General features: G+C 42.7%; 1 protein-coding gene across 4 annotated transcripts in view; it reads left to right on the plus strand.

Annotated features, from left to right (window-relative positions):
• Nucleotides 1–19,348, plus strand: part of ANKRD6 (ankyrin repeat domain 6) — a 110,103-nt gene that overhangs the window by 20,430 nt on the left and 70,325 nt on the right. The window lies entirely within an intron of this gene.

Here is a 19,348-nt window from a genome sequence, read left to right on the forward strand (position 1 = left end):
TACCTGAACTACCAGAGGGATGAATTGCTTTAACTGGAGGGCGTGAGGGGAAAAATGCAGAAGTTGATTCACTCTGTTAAATCTGAAGATGCAGCGATGGTATTACTTCATTTCTAAAATTACCCAGTTTTGGGAAATTTGAATTTACATTGGAAGTTTGATTTTGAACTATATTGATTTGGGCTGAGAGGTGATAACAACTTTCAATTTTAAGATCGCTCTTTTTTTAAATAGACATTCAGATCTTCTTGACTGACAGTCCCTTGGAATAAATCTCTCTTGAGTGGTTTTGGTTTTTTTTTCAGTTATAAACTATTTTGCAACTGTGTTATTATTCTGAGATTTGTTTTGTTAGTACATCAACTTGGAGCTTCCTACAAGGTGAGTTTGGATTGCATGTATATTTTACCAAGGCTATGTCAGAATCCCAAACATACAATTTTTCCCTGCTGAATGTACCACATTTCTTACAGGTTTCCTGGTAATAACAGCTGGAGAACAACTGCGGCAGTTTTTAACTTAACTAGGTGACATGTAGTGTGTGGTCAGGGCTGCAGCAGCTGTATCCCAGGCATACACCTTAGTAAGATTATCCATCACACCTCAGATGATAGTATCTGATTACACGTTGATTATTACCTATTAGTAAACTTAGACGTGTGAGCTGTCCCTTCAAGAAGGGGCACTTGATGCAGTGGAGGAACTGTATGAAGGAGCTGCCTGTAGTTTGCCAAGCTTAGGAGTCCTCGCTTGTGAGAGCTTGCAGTTAGCAGAATTGAGTCTCATGAACTTGTCTTTAAGCCTTAGTTCTTCATTAGGTATGACAGGGTATCACACAAACGTCCTTGGAGTGAATCCATTATTTGAGACTCCTGTGGTGGTTCTTAACTTACACACCTCAAGGGAGAAATGCCTTTCCGTAGTTCAGTAGTTTTGCCCCTTCAGTCCTAGCAGGAGCTCCTGTTGTGTCCACTTGCAATGTTTCCTTCTCTCTCGCTGCAGCATCCCTTCAGCATTGCCGCCGGAGCCGTCAGTCTGTAGCTTCAAGGGAGCTGCAGTGTCTCCGCAGATTGCTTCCAGCTTTTTGTGTTGGCTCCTGGTGCGTTGGCTTGGCAGTCGCTCTTATCTGAGAGAGCTTTTTAGAAGACTCTAATCTTTATTTTGTGTAAAAAAATCTTCTGGACAAAATGTCTAACTTGAAAATGAGGCTGCTGCTTTCCACACTGCATCCAAGTTCTGTGTTTGACTTCTTTATAACATATGAGGGATCTACAGTCTTCCATTGGCTGGGAAGATTGCGCTGCCTCTCTGTGCTGCTTGTCCTTCTGAACAGTTGCAGCAGCCAACATCCCTTCAGATCTCAGTGGCAAACACCTAAATCTTTTCAGTGCTACGAGGAACCGGCCCTGAGAGGGGCTTGTTGGGAAGCTTGGCAAGATCTGTGGCTACATGGGACCTCTTCTCCCTCTGCTTGTGAGGGTAGCACCCTTGGTAGCCCATGCCACCAGCTGCACCGGGTGCAGAGGTCCACTGATGCCCCTTCCCTTCTCCTTGCAGACTGAATGTGTCAGATGCACTCTCTGCCCTCCCTGATAGTTTTGTTGTGACAGGGCATCCCAGGGACATAGTCCCTCTGAAGAGCCCTCCTCCTGTCCTGTGCATGTTTATGGGGGTAGCGCAGGTCTGCCAGGACCATGCACCATGGACAACTAAGTAGCAGGTGTGGGGATGTGGTAATACACCCCTGATTTCTAGCCTGATGGTGTTCTGTGTGAAACCTTGCAGACTGGTGTGGGGAAGAGAAGACAAGCACAGTCCTCTTTCGGAAATGCTTTTCGTGACTAGTTTTGTTCTCCACTCTGCAAAAGCTGGTATTACAGGCATGAAATGTATTGAAGGGAATGAATAACCTGGTGTAAGCCAGCACTGCTTATTTTGCTCATGTGAGATCATTTGTTATGATGTCTGTTCTTCTAGCTGGGGAGCACAGCAGTGGCTTCTTGGGAGGCAGACAGCAGATCATTGCAGAAAACAGACCTGTAGACACACGTGGTTCTCTGCAGGTGTGCTGAGATGTCCTCTTCTCTTGTGCCAGGAGGTAACAATCTCCCCACCCAGCAAAGGGACTCTTTCAGTCTTAATCAAATAGGTAACATTCCTGTAAAAGTGAATCTCTGTTCTCAGGGCAAGATGGAGGAGCTGGTATCCCCACTTCTCTTCAGACCTTGCCCTGTTTTGTTATGGTATCATAGAAAGTATTGCCTCAAGTTAGAAAATACTGAATATTGTGAAAATCACAGTGTACATCCTCCCAAGAGAATTTACAGCTGTGCATTGCATTTCCTGCAGAACAGTGTATAGGGGAGGAATTTTCTGCTCAATGTAACGGTTTGAGGTTTCGGGTTGTTTGTTTTTTTTTTTTTTTTCTTCAAGGATTGGACTGTTGCTTGGTGTTACTGCTGCAGATCTCCAGGACTAATGTCCAGACCTGAACACGTTTTGCAGGCTTCTGTATTCTCTCATTGCTGCTCTCCTCTCCCTAACCCCAGCTTGCCACTTCCTCATCCACTGAATGAAGACAGAGGGCTCTTTATTGTATGATACTCAACATGTAATATGATAATGTTGCAGAAGAGCTAGTGGAGCGGTCTTTACCAGGTGTTTGGCATTTTCTGTTCCAGGGAGATCTGTAGCCGTAAGAATGGCTTCTATCTTAGTCCGTATACAGGCAGGGAAGGCCATATACAGGTTGGGGATGCCTTGTTGTGTGGCATCGTGTGCAGCCAGAGGCCTTCCCAGGGGTTGCAAGTGGATGGGGAGTGGTGTTGTGAGTTAGGTCCCTCTTAGCTGAGGAGGAATAACACCTACTGCTCAGACAGAGGTGAATGTGGAGCGGGGTCTCACAACACAGTGGATGTGAAATCCTTTGCAGAATCTCTAAAAGATGCGATTTTAGACCACATTTTTTTTTCATAGGGGAAGGATGGGCAGGTCTGTTGTCATATAAAGACATCAGGATTATTTTTTCTCTGGCCTCTCAGGATGGAAGAAGCTAAGGTTTTACTATGGGATGTGCTTTTAGTTTGCTGGTCAGATAATCTGATGTAGGTATTCCTGCTGTTTCTGTTTCACCTTCTGTTTTACTCCAAGTGTGCCTGTAAGCCTGTACTGATTACAGTGTTGTCTTTTCTGGCAGGCAGACAAATAAAGCAGGACTGATACAATTGTTGTTTCATAACTGCTTGGAAGACATCATTTTGTGGACAAGCGCAATAGCCAGAACATGTTTTCTTCATTTTTGAAAATGTGGCTCATGAAACACGTGGTGTTCTTTGGAAGTAAAGTGCATTTTAATACACAGTAAAAGTCTCTGACAAAGAGAACATACATAGCAGACAGGGAAAAGTAGCTTAATTCTGCTGTCTTTAAAGATTACATTCATTTTGGAGCTTCTCTCACAACAATATGACTAAAATAAGAGATTGCCAGTGGTTGTCTTGGACAGTTGAGCCATTAAGGCAGTTGAGATTTGGAAAGCTTTCTCAAAATGAGTTAGTCTCAGTAGCAGCCTAGCATTCTCTCAGAGAAAGACATCTGTGGGTTTTTTTCTTCTATCAGATTTTATACAGATATTTTTTAAAGGCTTATTACAAATATTCCCTCAATGAACGAGAATTGATTATAATGGTCAATGGTTGTCATTGAATGTAGTTGTACTTCCATATGAAACCATCCTTTGGCCCGTTAGTATTTTGTGTTTCTTCTGGCAAGTAGATTAGTGGATTCTTGTGGCAAGTCTTGGAACTGAGTTCTTGCTACAGTCCTCCTACAGTTTCATTGATTTTAGAAGTGACAATGTTTTTTCATATTCTACTAGTATGTGTACTTCTTAATATTTTCTAACTTCATTCATATTACAGACTAGTTGAGTTTGGAAGGGACCTCTGGAAATCTGTGGAAGCTGCACACTTTGAATGATAGAAAATTGCTTTAAATACCTGACAAGAACTAAATCCTCATAAACCATGCTATTCAGACTGAAGATGAAACCACTTTCGGCTCTGAAGCTGGTCTCCCAACAGCAACAGACCACTATTGATTTCATCTCTAGTAATAATTTCAGAGTTATCCTTATGTCATTGCCATGTTTTTGCCCTTCACCCTTGACTGAGCTTTTGAGCAGTGAGCATCTGCTGAAGGTGATGACAGTGATGAAAGTGTAACTATTCAGAAGGAGGCAGCAAGGATGTTTGCACAAAAAGGTTTATGTTGAGTATTTGCCTTCACAGGTGAAAGGTGAAGAAGTGAGATCTTGTCAGAAGGTCAGTTGTTCCCAGAGTGATTGGACAAAGTCACCAGGGCATTGCAAGATTTCATCTCACGTTATGAGGAGAGGTCATGCTGGTCAAAATTTCAAGCTAATTAGTAGTAATCTCTTGATTTTTATTTTAGAAAGAGGTCAGCACCTCCTGCTGCCGCAAAGCTAGCCTCCAAAAAGCCAGCCTCTCCTCTACCTTTTCTCTCATTACTAGATGTTCAGTTGGCAGTGGATTATCCTAATGATTCTGCTCTTCCCTCTCTTTTCTCCATGTCAAACCTACAGCCTGTGTGTACCTGAAAATGTGTGTAGGTCTCGGGTCTCTGCAGCCATTCCCTCCTCTTTTACCGTAGTTGCCTTGCTATCTGTCAAATCACTAATGGTCATAAGTTTAAGGAATAAGTCCTTGATTAGCTGGTTTGTAAGTAATGGCACAGTAACAAACACAACCACCCAGGTTGAAATGACAGCAAATCCAATAATTCACCAATACTGGGCTAAGCTTAATATCCAGGTGTGCCAATACTTACATGACCATGGTGACCAAGCAGGCCAGCAGAAAGCCAGACATAACTCTTCAGGTGAGGAGCGACTCAGACCAGCTGAGGGGCTCAGGGAATGCCGAATTCACTGATGGGACAGTCCTTCTTTACTGCTGAGCTGCAGAAGCAGTGCCTGGATTTGTTAACTAACGATCATATCCCACTTCTGCTCCCCCTCTGTACCGATTCTGTCCTTGGTGTGCACAGGCATGGAAATACCGCATAAGGCAATACTGGCCCCACGCTTATGCCTCCGTTGGCATGGCTTGTCAATCAGGAACTAATTATTCTGATTTTGGAAGGTATGAGTGGTGGTCTTGGAGGCAGATGTTTCCCTGGTGTCAGAGAGAGGTTCTGCTCCTAGGCAGGTGGTTGTAATGGATGACATTTGTCTTTACATGTGAAGAAGACACGTGACGTGTGTCTTTACATATGGAGAAGAGATCTGTTTTATGTAAGTGTACCCAGTTTTCTCACTTTCTATCCTTACATTGGAAGGAAGGCAAGATTTCATTTCCTAATATTTTAAAGGAAAAAATAAGTGGGGTAGTGAATTGGGCCACTTAATCACTCATGGAAATCTAGGGAGAGGAGTAGGGTGGCCAAGGGGTGTCAGCCACCTCTTGATGCCCCAGCTTACACAAGTGCTTTTGACTGTGCTCGTGTGTTTTATTTCTTGAGTTTTTAATGTTAGGCTCCTGAAGGCTTGAGCTTAACTATAAAATATATAGTTAAGCTGGAAGAGGGTTGAATTTAGGATTCCCATTCTCCTTACTTGCCCCTTACAGGAAATTATTGATGTATTTGTGGCTTTCCAAAATGGACAAGGAGAGGGTGGTACCTACTCAACGAGGGTTGTTGTTACTTCATTACTGATTTTACAGCCTGCTTTTACCTGCTGTATGCTGAGTTCATTTGGATCCAGCTGTTGCTGAAATAAAAGGCTATTTTGCCATCTGTGTTCACCTGCCTAGAAAGCCACCATAAGCAGAGTGGAAATAAATACTTTGAATCAGTTGGACATGTGAGGAGTGCTATTCAGTCCCATGGTAGTCATTGCTGTGGGCGTGCAGGAACTGAAACAGTAATTGTAATAGTCTGGTTTCTTTTACAGCCTCTCAAGGCAAGTGCTTGCGGTTATTTGCTGTTAGATACAAATCAGAAGCAATATGTGCATGAGGTTTTGGGAACCATTGTATTAGCCTCGTGTAAGCAGGGAAAAACAGGTAGATTCCTATGTGCTAAGGGAATTTCTTGCAATACCCTTTGTCTGCAGCATAAATGTCACGAACTATTTAAAAAAGGATATCTCTTGAAAACAAATTGCTGAATATCCATATTTAGTCGGTGGATCAGAAAGGCGTTACTCTCTTCTACAGCTTTTGCTCCAGTACCTGCACAGTGCTTTATCCTGAATAGTCATTCTGTGGGGCAGCGGAAGGCGCGGGAGAAAGGAGGGTCGCCGCCTGCTACGAAACTTCTCGTCCAGCTCTGCGTTAACAGGCTCCTTGTTTTTTTCTGGCCTGTGTGATACCTGCTAGCTGCCCCTCCTGGCACGTTTGCGCAAGGACCATTCGTGCGCTGCATTTGGCCTCAGTTTGTGCTGCAGCTGAATTAGATCAACCTAAGCTGTGTGTAAAATTTTTTTTTTTTTAATTTTTTTTTTTTCCCCCTGGTTAGACTGACCTCGGGAGCAAACCTGTTCCCTGGGGCTGTGTCTGTTTTTAGGTATGTGCTGGGTCAAAGTGTTAACCGTTAGTTGAAGTTGCTAGCTAGCTCACAGTTTACTAAAAGTAAAGCAGACACGCTAACACTGAACAGAACATCTAAAGCTCTGTTTCTTGCCAGTTGTGGGGACCTGGCCTCTTTCCTCTTGCTAGTGGTTTTGTGTACAAGAAGCTTAACTTGTCTTTATAATCTCACTTGTCAGTAAAAACAGCTGTGATATGAAAGCCCATCTCACATGGTGAAGAAAAATACTCTCTTACCCTATTGTGCAGAAGATAACCAGACAATATAGATGTGCAGCCTGTCTGCCTGACAGAAATGAGTAGGTCAACTCTGAAACTCTAATGGATGTTGTTTACTGACCCTTAATGGCTTTTCTTGTGTCCTGATCATGTCCCCTAGACAGTGGGGGAGCTGCCCGTTGCATTGAAGGACAGCATCAGACCCGAGATGCTGTGTGGTCACAGGCAGAGCAGCTGCTCTTGTGGATGTGGTGGGAGCTGTGCCCAAGTTTTAGGACTCCTTTTACCCACAACACAGGGGTAACAGCAGCTTCTGGTGCTGGATCCTGACCAACTACAGCTGTGAGTTACTTCCAGCCTTGCCTCTTCCCTCCTGTTTGGAGGTGGTGGTACCATCTTCTCTAAGGGAGAGATGGTGTGTTGGGAGGGTTCCTTATGGAGATTGCATCTGCTCCATAACTCCTTCTCTAATCAGTGGCACAACTTTTTGTGACTTCTGTGTTCTACTTTTATCACAGTGGTCCTTGCTATGCCAGAAAATGTCCAAATGAGACTTTCCATCCTTTTCTGGCTTCCTCAAGACAGATGAATTGCACCCTTGAGAGCAGTAATAAATATGAGTTTGAAACACTGGTTTTATATTGCTTTTTAACTTTTGTATTCCTTCCTCAGTGTTTCAATTAAGGCAAATTAAAAATTAAGCACATAACAAGGTATATGATAAGGTCTTGCAAGTTACCAATATAAATTCGTTGTGTATTTTTGGAGCATAAAAACAAAATGAGAGATTTCAGGGAGTCTTACAATACTAATTCATTAGCAGTGAGCAAAATAACAGACTGAGATTTGCTAGGCTCAGTGGGATCCCGGGATAATCAAACTGTGCGCAGATCCTAGATAAACATCCATACCTGCAGATAGTTAGATCATCCATATTACATTGCCATTTCTTTGGCAGTGCAAAAAAATCCACCACCCAAGTGGGGACAAAAAGTCGTGCACACTTCCATGTGTCTGACCATAAACACAATAAGTATCCTGTGCCGATCTAATTCGAGTGGTCGTTTTGCTGGCTGGAGATTTGTGTCTGGTTTCAGCCTCTGGAGGCTGGGATATTGGCACTACTGAATATCTCTTTGAACAGATAAACTAAATGTTACTTTAAAAAAAATCTGAGGCAGTCAGTCATCTTAATAATAATGATAATGTATTTTTGTAGTGTATCTTGTGTCATTTTCTAAAATCGAAGCACCGGGGCCTAAATAGCTGAGCTTCATTAAGGAGATGAAGTACATGAGGAGAGGCATCTGGCAGAAGAGCGGAGGACAGTGTAAAAATAGATGCGTATGTTGGTTTGAGTAGCATTAGTCATTTCTGATACTACGTTGCCTGTGAACCTCTGCTCCATACAAAGCTGAAGACTGAGCCAAAAAGCCAGTTTTCAGGACATTCACACAGTGTTCCTTCCTTCCTGAAAATAAGCAGCTGAAGGTTGGACAAAGTGGAGGGGCCTTTTGGCCAGCAGAAATCTTTGCCACAAGGACAATTTGATAATGTATCCTAAATAAATCTTCAAAAAGCAAATCGGTGATTTTTATACTGCCCTTAATTTATTTAATTATTTTCTCAATATGCTGATGTGTCCTGATTCATCGTGATCGGTCAATACGAGCACCCTGGAGAATATAACTTCAATAAACACACTTCTTATTTTTACATATTTATTTGTATAGCCTGTACAAAGAGGGTAGCTTGCTTTGTGCTAAGTTGCAGAGTTTTTACCTTAGGCTGCAAACTGGCTAAATAGAAACCTGTATTTCAGAAACATTAATGGCTTTTCACACTTTAAATCTTGAGTTAAAGAGTAATTTTCAAACTTCTATCCTAAACTCCTCCTTCCAATTTTTTTTTTTTGTGTGTTCGTCTTAGTTTTATCCTTTTCCTCCCTTGCACTTATTTTCTTGTACTCTCTATTTTCATCTTTTATGTTCGTTCCAAGAACCATAGCTTGGTGCAAACATAGTGCATTACTGTTGGCAATATCGTTGTATGTCACGGTAAATCTGGAATCAGCATCTCTGTAGCTTGCAAACCAGAAGCACAGAGAATTTAAATGACTCTCTCAACAGCACCGAGAAATCTGCTGTCAAACCTGGGACTGGAATATGGGTATTCTGGTCGCATCACTGGACCCAGGTACCTCTGTGTCTAATTTCTGCTTTATTTGTCTGACCTTTTCAGTTTTTTCTCATTGTTTTTCTAATATGAGCTCTATCTTCTGGTCTAGGTTGCTTCAGGCCTGCCCACTCTGGACCTGCTTTGGTATAAGTGTTCACCTGGCTCTCCATAATCCTTTCCATCATAATAGTGACATAGGCAGGATATTATTTCTTCTCATAGCATAAATATGCTCAATAATAGTATGATGGGATATGGATATAATATTTATTAACAAAGACTACAGAACATGTATCTGTTGTTACCCACGGAGAATAGGAACTTCAGGATTATTTCTGATTTATATAATTGTGTGCACCATTATAATTAGAGAATGACTGTTTCCTGAAGTAGAGAAAACATTTTTGGTAGTTGGTTGAAAATTCCCTTGCGTCACTGATTGTATTGTACAAATAATGTCATGTAGTGAGCAGGGGATTGTGTTAGATGGGAAAGACATGTTTTGCTTTAATATTTAAAGTGCAAGAACAATGCACTGCAATAAGGAATGGCAATTGACAGTTTGCTAAAGGGAGTTTTTAAGATTTTAATAGTAATAAATACAATAATTCTGTATACTGAATGCTTCTAATTGTGAAATAAAAGGTGCACCAAAACCAGTTTTCTCATGTAAAGATGGTCAGCATTTCTCGTTGAAATGAAAAAGCTGTTTAGCTCTGTAGAAATGGGTGAGATCTGTGCTGATTTGGACTAGACACAGGAGAGGTTCAGTCCCTGCCTCAGACTGTTCTCCACTCAGTTTCCAGTGAGCAGCTGCGAATGCTCAGCTTTTCATGCAGGTAGTTGGATTAGCAAAAATGGGATGATGTAGAAGTTACTTCTATCAGAGAGGAAATTCACTGGTGAGGTTTGCCATAATTTAGTACTGTCTAGTGGTCACGTGCAAAACAATTTAAATGAAAAATACACATATCAGTGTTCATTTTGTCTCGTGTTGAGGTGGAGAGATCTGGAGGAACGTGAGTAACTTGCATAAGTAGCCTAAGATTTTTTTATCAAGCTATGCTAAATGAATTAAACATGGATTACTTTATGACAGCATCACTTTATTTTTTTGCATCAGTTTAATTAAGTTGGTTTTAAATCACAATCTATGTCACACTGCATATCTTACATGAATGAGCTTCTGCATTTCTATTCCTTTGCCTACTAAAATCCACAGTTCTCTAGCCACTGGTAACATGTCTCAGTCTGAGAGGTATCTTTTATACTTCAGCATGATATTCTTTATTTGCATTTAGTTTTTGATTCACTGTGTCTAACAGGTGCTTTCCTCCAGTCCTGCTGCTTAGTCAGTTCCTTCCTATTTTTGCATTTGTAGAGTTGATTATTCCTGTCTAAATGTGGAACTTTGCACTTTATTGATTGCATCCTCTTTATTTCAGTCCATTTCTGCAATTTGAAATGACTTTGAAATACGGATCCTTTCCCTCTCTAAAGGACTTGACACTTTACCCATTCTGATGTCAGGCACAGATTTCACAAGTGTCATCTCTGTTCCCTTTGTCACAAATGGGACTACTGAACAAAACTGGACCCAGAAGAGACACGTAAGCGACTGTGTTAGAAACAACTGAACAGTTTGATAAGGAAACACTGATAACTATGGAGTTACTGATTTTTCTGAACCACTTGTGCACGTAGCTTGCAGCCATAGGTTGTGTTTCCTCAGCTCATGTGTCAGTGTCAAAAGCTTTACTGAAGTCAAGATGCAGACACTGCTTTTCTTTTTGCCTACTGACAGGTTACCCTGTCAAAGAGGATCATTAGATCAGACATAACAAAAACAAAACAGTGCAAAAGAAATAAAAAATTATCTCATTGCCATTCCTGTATTCTCCTTGTGACTGCCTAGCAATTTGTTTCTGGGTGGTAAAGGTAGGATGGCAGTTTGTAATTATTTTAGTTTTTCTTTGTTCACTTTTTCAGTGACAGTCTCAACCTTCCTTTGTAGACTTTGTGTCTTCCCTCTTCTTAGTGAGTTCCTAAATGTGAGCCTAAACAGGTTTACGGCAATTGGTTGAGTGTTTTAATTGAGGTTATTTTCCAGAGTGTCCTGACCTCCCCCAAATTTTCTCATGTGTGCTTTCTTTGGTACAACAAGACAAGGCAGAAAGATGAGTGGGTCTACCAGCTCAGCTTGCACCAAAATCTTGTTTCTTACCTTGCCTCATACAGTGGCCAGAAGTGGATGGCTAGGGAAGAGAAAGGGAAAAAAGCAAAACCAGCATAAGCGTTATTTCATAGAACCATAGAATAATTTAGGTTGGAATAGACCTTTCAGATAATAGAGTCCAGTTGTAAACCTAACACTGCGAAGTCCACCTCTAACCCGTGTCCCTAAGCACCACATCTACACTTCTTTTAAATACCTCCAGGGATGGTGACTCGGCCACTTCCCTAGGCAGCCTCTTCCAATGCTTGACAACCCTTTCAGTGAAGCAATATTTCCTAATATCCAGTCTAAAGCTCCCCTGGTGCAACTCAAGGCCATTTCCTTTCATCCTGTCACTTGTTACCTGGGAGAAGAGTCCAACACCTGCCTCCCTACAGCCTCCTTTCAGGTGGTTGTAGAGAGCAATGAGGTCTCTCCTCAGCCTCCTTTTCTCCAGACTAAACAACTCCTGTTCCCTCAGCCACTCCTCATAAGACTTCTTCTCCAGACCCTTCACCACCTTCGTTGTTGTTCTTTGGACGCTTTCCAGCAACTCAATGTCTTTCTTGTAGTGAGGGGCCCAAAAGTGAACACAGTGTTCAAGATGTGGCGTCATTAATGCTGAGTACAGGGAAAGTATCACTTCCATAGTTGTGCTGGCCACACTATTTTTGATGCAAGCCAGGATGCTGTTGGCCTTTTTGACCACCTGGACACACAACTGGCTTGTATTCAGCTGGCTGTCGACCAGCACCCCCAGCTCCTTTTCCATTGGGCAGCTTTCCAGCCCCTCTTCCCTAAGCCTGTAGCGTTGCATGGGGTTGTTGTGACCCAAGGGCAGGACCCAGCACTTGGCCTTTTTGAACATCATACGATTGGCCTCGGCGCATTGATCCAGCCTGTCCAATTCCTCTGTAGAGCCCTCCTATCCTCAAGCAGATCAACATTCCCACCCAATTTGGTGTCATCTGCAAACTTACTGAGGGTGCACTCAATCCCTTCATCCACGTTGCTGATAAAGATATTAAACAGAACTGGCCCCAGTGCTGAGCCCTGGGAACATGACTTGTGAACAGCTGCCAACTGGATTGAACTTCATTCACCACAACTCTTTGGGCCTGACCATCCAGCCAGTTTTTTGACCAGCAAAGAGTACACCTGTTCAAGCCATGAGCAGCCAGGTTTTTTTGGGGAGAATGCTGTGGGAAATGGTGTCAAAGGCTTTACTAAAGTCTAGGTAGACAACATCCACAGCCTTCCCTCATCCACTAGGTGGGTCACCTTGTTGTAGAAGGAGATCAAGTTGGTCAAGCAGGACCTGCCTTTCATAAACCCATGCTGACTGGGCCTGATCACCTGGTTCTACTGTGTGTGCTGGCACTCAAGATGACCTACTCCATAACCTTCCCTGGCACAGAGGTCAGATTGACAGGTCTATAGTTCCCTGAATCCTCCTTCCGGCCCTTCTTGTAGATGGGTGTCGCATTTGCTAACCTTCAGTTCAACTGGGACCTCCCCGGTTATTTTCTCCTAAGGCTCTCTAGGATACTACCAGCTCTAGGACTTTCAGAGCCAAGTATGGTTTTGTGTATTTGTTGTCCCTCAGTAGATTTCTTTTCCATGTACTTGTCTGCTCTCCCTTTCAGCATCTACAACATCCTTTTACAAGGAGTTGTGGAGGTCTGTCTTTCCTCTTGCTTGTTCTTAAATGACTCCTCCCAGCTTCCTCTGATGTTTCTCTTTTTTCTTTTCTTTCTTGTTTTTGTTAGAAAGGACAATGAACAGTTCACCTGTGTGCCACCTGCATTGTGCTGCCCCATGTCACTTCCCTGCAAAGTTTCTTCTATTCCTTTCTGAGGAGTTCTGGTTCATCTTGACAGTCCTTGTATGGGAGCTGGTGTCTCCTTTTTGGGTGGGAAGACCAGAACCTTGTGCAAGATTTGAGATACAGACTTTGATTTACATATCATGTGTTTATTCAGTTGCATTTTGAGGACCTCTTTTATTTTTTTCCCTAGCAATTTCTAATACTTGGTCCTGTTAATTCCCAAGGCTTTGACCATGGCTGGTTGTCAAACCAATGTTTCACTGCCCTTATTGTCATAATCCCAAGGTCCCTGAATGTCAGTGATCAGCTCCCCATTGTGTCATGTGTGATATCCACCTTGTCAGTCCTGTAAGAGCAGGGTCCCACTGTCACTCCATCAGAAGAGCTTTCGCATTCCACCCTGGCTTGGTGCCCACTCAGTGAGTTGAACCAGCTCATCCAGCAAGAGGACCATCAGGAGTAGGTGGCCAAGTGCATGGCAAAGAGTGTAAGCGCTCACATTTGAGCAGGAGCATTGTTGAGTCATCTTAGCCGAGTCAGTCACTTGCACACTTGGGATCTCCTTGCTGGATTTGGCTTTTACTCCACTTCAGATTTCCTGAAAGCCTCATGCCCTGCTCACCAGAATGAAGTCTGAAACAGTGACTTTAAGCCATCCTAGGCAGGGAGGGCCATTCCCAGCAGCCTGCCTCTTTGGGGGCTGGAGACTGAGAAAACACATTTAACACTTGAAATCGATGGCTGTCTGGCTGAACACATTTGCACCTCAAAGACCACCGCTTGCCAAGGAGGCATTTCATTGTTAGATATAACTCTTCTGTCCTCCAAACAAAGCCAGGGGAACAGCCTCCCACCCTCTCCGCACCCTCCTCGCTCTCCATCTGCAGCTTCTCTTTGAGCACAGCCTCACATTACACCAGTTCTCCTGGGCCACAGAACCTTCATACTCCGCTGCCACTTATCCAAATTTATGCTTTTTTTTTCCTTTTTCTTTTTCCTCTCAAGAAGATAATGCCATCCTTCAATTTCTAAATCTCTGTGTATTGATATCTTAATGTATTTAGATTTAAGGCAGTTGCTTGTGTAGACAAGGAGCCCTTGACAGAGGGAATAAGGAAAGAGGATCTCCAGCAGCTGATGCCTCGCAAACACCCCTCCTCATGAGGGCTTCAGTGCGTGTCTGCGAGTAGTGTTGGTGATGCTGTGTTTTGCCTGTGCAAGGTCGCATAATACCGCTGCTTTTCCCCTATCCAGCAGCTGTGGCTGCAGCACATGTCTTTGGTGGGCTGAAATGTTATTTTGGTTTTTTTTTTTTGCTTTGGGAAGAACCACTGGAAAATTCAGAACGGAAGGTTTTTTTACTCTACCTGTTGTCATCTGTAGTATGTTAGTTGGAGACTTTCTCTGGATAACATGGGATTGGATAACAACTTGATTTCCTGAATTTCATAAATGAATGTGTTAATTTCTGAAGGTGAAACAGTTCTTTTGCTGCAGTGTTTTTGTGGCTGAATATTTAATCAGACTGTATTCACATAATAAATGTTTATGTCTTCAGCAGAACTTTCCTTAATTTTTCCTGATATTAGCCTACCACTGCTGTAGCTGCAGATAGTGGGTTTTTTATCATAAACTGTGACATGGCTTTGGAATCTGGTAGAATCTTATATATTGTATGACAGTTGAATGACTGCAACATTCTTTTGGGGATACAAACATGACTGATAGAAGTTTTATCTAAAATAATTAAGAAGCATTTTTTATATTTTAAATGAAAACAGTAGGCTACTCTTAGGGAAGGGTGATGAAAGAAGGATGACAGATTCAGGTGGAACAGCAGAAAGAGAGAACTACAAGGTGCAGGATACACGTTCACTATAGCTGAGTGAGTGTACTGAAGTAATCCGGCTTTGAAGTTGTAAATTTGTATAGGCCTTAGAGATTAGCCTGTGAGATGTAAATGTCAGTGTTGCTTTTGTGTGGTTATGAAGCTGATGATTGGAAAGGAAGCACCTCTGCAAAGTGCTCACCAGCTCTAAGAATCACTGCACTTTATTTGCTTATAGTTCATCTATGAAGGAAGGAAGAAAACTATATATTTATTTATTTCAGTGATGCATGCAGTGAAACTGAAAGGGTCTGCTGTTTCTCCTGACTGCTTGGCTTTTCATTGTAGCGGTGTTTCAAACACCAAAGTCTTCTCTGACTGCATTGGAGGCCTCCATGGGGGATCAGCGTGGTTAGGATGGGAGTTTACCCATCACTAGACTGGAGACTGGACTGATGCAGGACATGCTTTGGCAATTGTACCAAAGTGATGCGTTTTCCTGAACATAATCCAAAACCAAAGTAGCAAGAAGGATTTCTCCTTTCCTTTGGCACTTTCGCAGTGATGCTTATTACTCTGACGTGGCCTTTCCAGTCATTCATGAGACATCCGAGGAGAGGCAAGACCTGAATTTCTAATGTAAGTAGTAAACAGGAGCTTTCCCTCTCCTCACCTAAATATGTATTTTAATATTATAGAGGCACAGGGTAGGCTTTCTGCAGCAGGCCATTTTTAAGAGTCTTCTACAGAGAGAAATTAAGAAGCTCGGGCAAGAAAGGAAAGATACATTTTTCTCCTGGGGTTTGAAACGAGTTGGAAAGTAGATGAGGCAGGGAGGTGCATGAAGGCTCTTCCAGCAGCACAGAGAAGAGTTTTGCACCAGCAGTGCTGATGTAATTATGGATGGGCAAAGAAAAGGCCTGCAGCACTTGAACAGGAACATCTTTTAGGGAAGAGACGGGAGCAGGATCCCAGCAGGAGGGGTGCACAAGCTGAGTGAGCCAGGCACGTTTGTGTTTTACATGCCCAGTCTCTGTCCTGCGTGGGTACCGCCGGCTGTCCACGGAGCAGTGCCGGAACAAAACGTGGCCTCATTGGAGTTGCTTGCAGATAAGGAACAACTGTGTTGGCTTGTCATGTTGTTTAGTCTGTTTAAATTTGTTAATGCATAATAATGTGAGAATTCAGCAAGAAATCCCATTCCTTCCTGCTTCCCTCTGCGATGAGGCTGCTGCCTGTATTGTTTCCTTTCTTCTTTTCCCTCTTTCTCTTCTAATACTTACCAGACGTCTGGCATAATGGAGTTGTTTTGCTTCTGCAGCAAGTGCAGCACCTGCCATGTGAAGTCTCTCTTTTTCTCTTTGAGTGAAAGCTTTAACCGACACTTCTCCCAGACAGAGATTAAGGCCTCAGTATTACTGTCTGGGCTGGACATTTGATTAATACGGGGTCTCTTTATTGTCACCCTGCCTTTCTGCTCTTCCTCATTAGAAATCAGTGACTCTTCCTCAATTAATTCATGACATGGAGAAAAGAATACCTAATGATACACATAGACAAAGAAAATACATCGCACGCATTCAGCTGGTAAAATGAACTCTTTTCCCACGTGGAGAAGGGGTTAAGCAGGGAGTGCGTTTGCCTCCTGCAGCTGCTAGCAGAAGCTTCTGCCAGACGGCAGCGCAATATAAATGCACGCGTGCATGTATGTACACACACGTAAGAGAACTGAGCACAGTTGCTGTTCATATATAATTTTGTTTCGTGTTTGCGTTTCGGTGAAGCGATGTGGCCTGGATTTTTTTTTTCCCCTCAGGAGGTTGGAAATGGTTTTGCTTCTGTGAGCTACTGAGTGTTTCCGTTAGCACTTGACGGCACTGTGTCAGCAGGGAGAATACTTATTTGCTGGGGTTTGTCCAGGGTGGAATTGCAACGAGGGGTGTGTGGGGGTGTGTTTTGGCCAGAGTGAAGTGCCCTGGGGATGTAATCCTTCCCGTAATGAATTGCACAATTTACTGAGTTAGGAATGGGTACAGCTGATAGTTTGTGGTAACCCTTTTAGCACTTACATCCAGGGTTTTCTCCGCTTTTTAGTGACGCAGTCTTTCCAGACACAGACGGTGTGAATATTTGCAGCAGTTCAGCTGGGGATAGCGATGGATGAGTGCAGTCCTACTGTCTCCCAGCTGAGCTGCCCACAGCCGTGCCGGGGCTGGCGTTTGGGGCTTGCCATGGTTCCCTTCAGCCTGGGTGGGAGCACAAGCCCGAGAGGTGCAGTGCAAAGCCCAAGCCAACGAGCTCTCTTGGATGTGTGCTGATCCTGTGTAAGGGCAGCCCTGGATGGACTGCTGATGCAAAGAGAGGTGGGAATAGCTCAGAGGAGAGACACCTCAGGTCCAACTGTTACTGAAGGGGATTTAGTGGGGAGCAGAAGCTTTCTTCTGTGGTGGCGAGATGGATGGGGGAACATGTACTTGAAGAACAGGTGCTGTGTGAGTGCTTTCTCAATGAAAGATGCTTGTCTGTCCACTGCCTTGGCAGGGAACTGCCTCCAGAATGTGCTGTATTCACCCCAAATCATAAGGTGGCGGTGGCCGTAAGGGCCTTCCTTTGTCTTTCAGCTGGTTTTACTTCTGGTTTTAATGTTTTAGCACAGTAAAACTTTTAGCATCCCAGTGCCTCCCTGAGAAACTTACACTACTGCTCTATGAACTGACCTGGATAATAACTCAATTTCAATATTAGTTTTTTTTTTAATGCATTAAGTTCTGTGTGTACCTGAAACTGGCAGCTTTCTTTGGCAGTGATGCTACAGATCAAGAAACCAAAAGTAGAGCTCATATAAAGAGGGAATTTCCACAAGCACCTGTTCACTTTGTTTATGAGAGATGTCTCTAGCACAGGATGAGCTTCGTTCTTGCAGCTCTGGCAAATGAGCTGTGACATGCTCTTACTGACGATGCTGCTGCAAGTAATCAGCTAGAGGTTACTTTCCTGGGTGAAATACATTTAAATGGCAGTGAGGGAGAGGACTGTGATTTATTTTAATTGTTTTTCTCCATGATATTTGCATACTGCAGTATGCGACATGAGCAGCTATACATAATGACCTTTTTTTTTTCTCCATATGACACCATAAATCAAAAGAGAGGTTAAAAAAAAAATTGCTTTTAGTGACATTGCCTTTTGCTTTCAAGAACCCAGGAGGAGCTCATATCCAGATGCCTCAAATGGACTTACTGTTATATTTGTATTGAGTATAATGGTACATTTCTGTGATGAGTAATGTATCATCACTTGAATATAATAAGCATTTAGAATCAGCCTTCTTTGGTTTTCTTCTCATTCTCTGGTCAGTGTTAAAGAAATGGTTATAAAGCTGTTAATCTGAGGTTTTGATAAACACTTTTCTATAGTTGTCAGAGTGATTAAGATGTAATAACTTGTTTGAGATAAGCTTGAGAAAAAAAAGCATGTAATAACATAGCACTGTACTAGCTACTACGGAACAGCTGTGTTTTTCTTCTCTTTACCAAAGAGGTTATAAATTTGAGTATTTTGCTGTGCAAATTCAGTCCTTTTTTATGTTTAGCTTTATTTAAATTGACAAGAACATGATAATAGGTAAGGCAAAAATAGGTATAATCACTCAAAATTCTGCATTAGGAGTGCATGAGTATGAATTGTTGGCACAGAGGTCCATTTGTCGAAACAGAACATAAACTCAGTTTGTAATCTGCCTGTAACAGGCTCAAGTGATACCAGTTTAGAAAGTATGAGAGCCTTGGAAGGAACCTAAGCAGTGATTGAATTTGACTTCCTTGCTTGCTAGCTTGTGCACGCGTATGTTTGCGTCTGCTTGTTTTTCAGACAATTGTGCCGGCACGATAACGATTCCTATTTGGCACAACAACACTTCAGTGCGCTGAGACTGTGATGCATGTTTTGTCCCCGCCTCTGGTGAGATTAAGTATTAGTGCTGCTGTTTAATGAACAGTTTGCGGATGTGAATGAATATTTGGAGTTGTTTTTGTTTCCTCTGGTTTGTAGCCAACAAAGCCGTCAGGATGAACAAAGCCTTCCGGACCGCCTAATATATAGATTAATTTACAGCTGCCAGTTTATATTAGTTGTTCTATTTATTCTGCTTGGGTGCTTTTTTGAGGAAAGGAGTATTTCTTAGACAATTGTCTTGCAAAGGGAAAGGAATTTGAGAAATGTGAAGCAAACAAATTCCTGCTAATTAGTCAAGCTTTTGGCAGCTGAGTTGTTTGCTCCCTCTTCTTATGATTTTAATGTTACGCTAAAGGACAGAAGGTTGAAAACAGAATTTAAGTTGGAGTCGGAACTTTTTCTTTACCTGCCTGTACTCTGCATTGGGCTCAGTGAATAGCAGCTATAACCAAATTTCTTGTCTGCCGTCTTAAAAGCCTGGCCCTACTGAAGGTTTTGACGAGCGGAGAAGGTAC

Source organism: Chlamydotis macqueenii, chromosome 3 (genome assembly GCF_036417535.1).
Source record: "Chlamydotis macqueenii isolate bChlMac1 chromosome 3, bChlMac1.mat, whole genome shotgun sequence".
Classification (NCBI taxonomy): Eukaryota; Metazoa; Chordata; class Aves; order Otidiformes; family Otididae; genus Chlamydotis; species Chlamydotis macqueenii.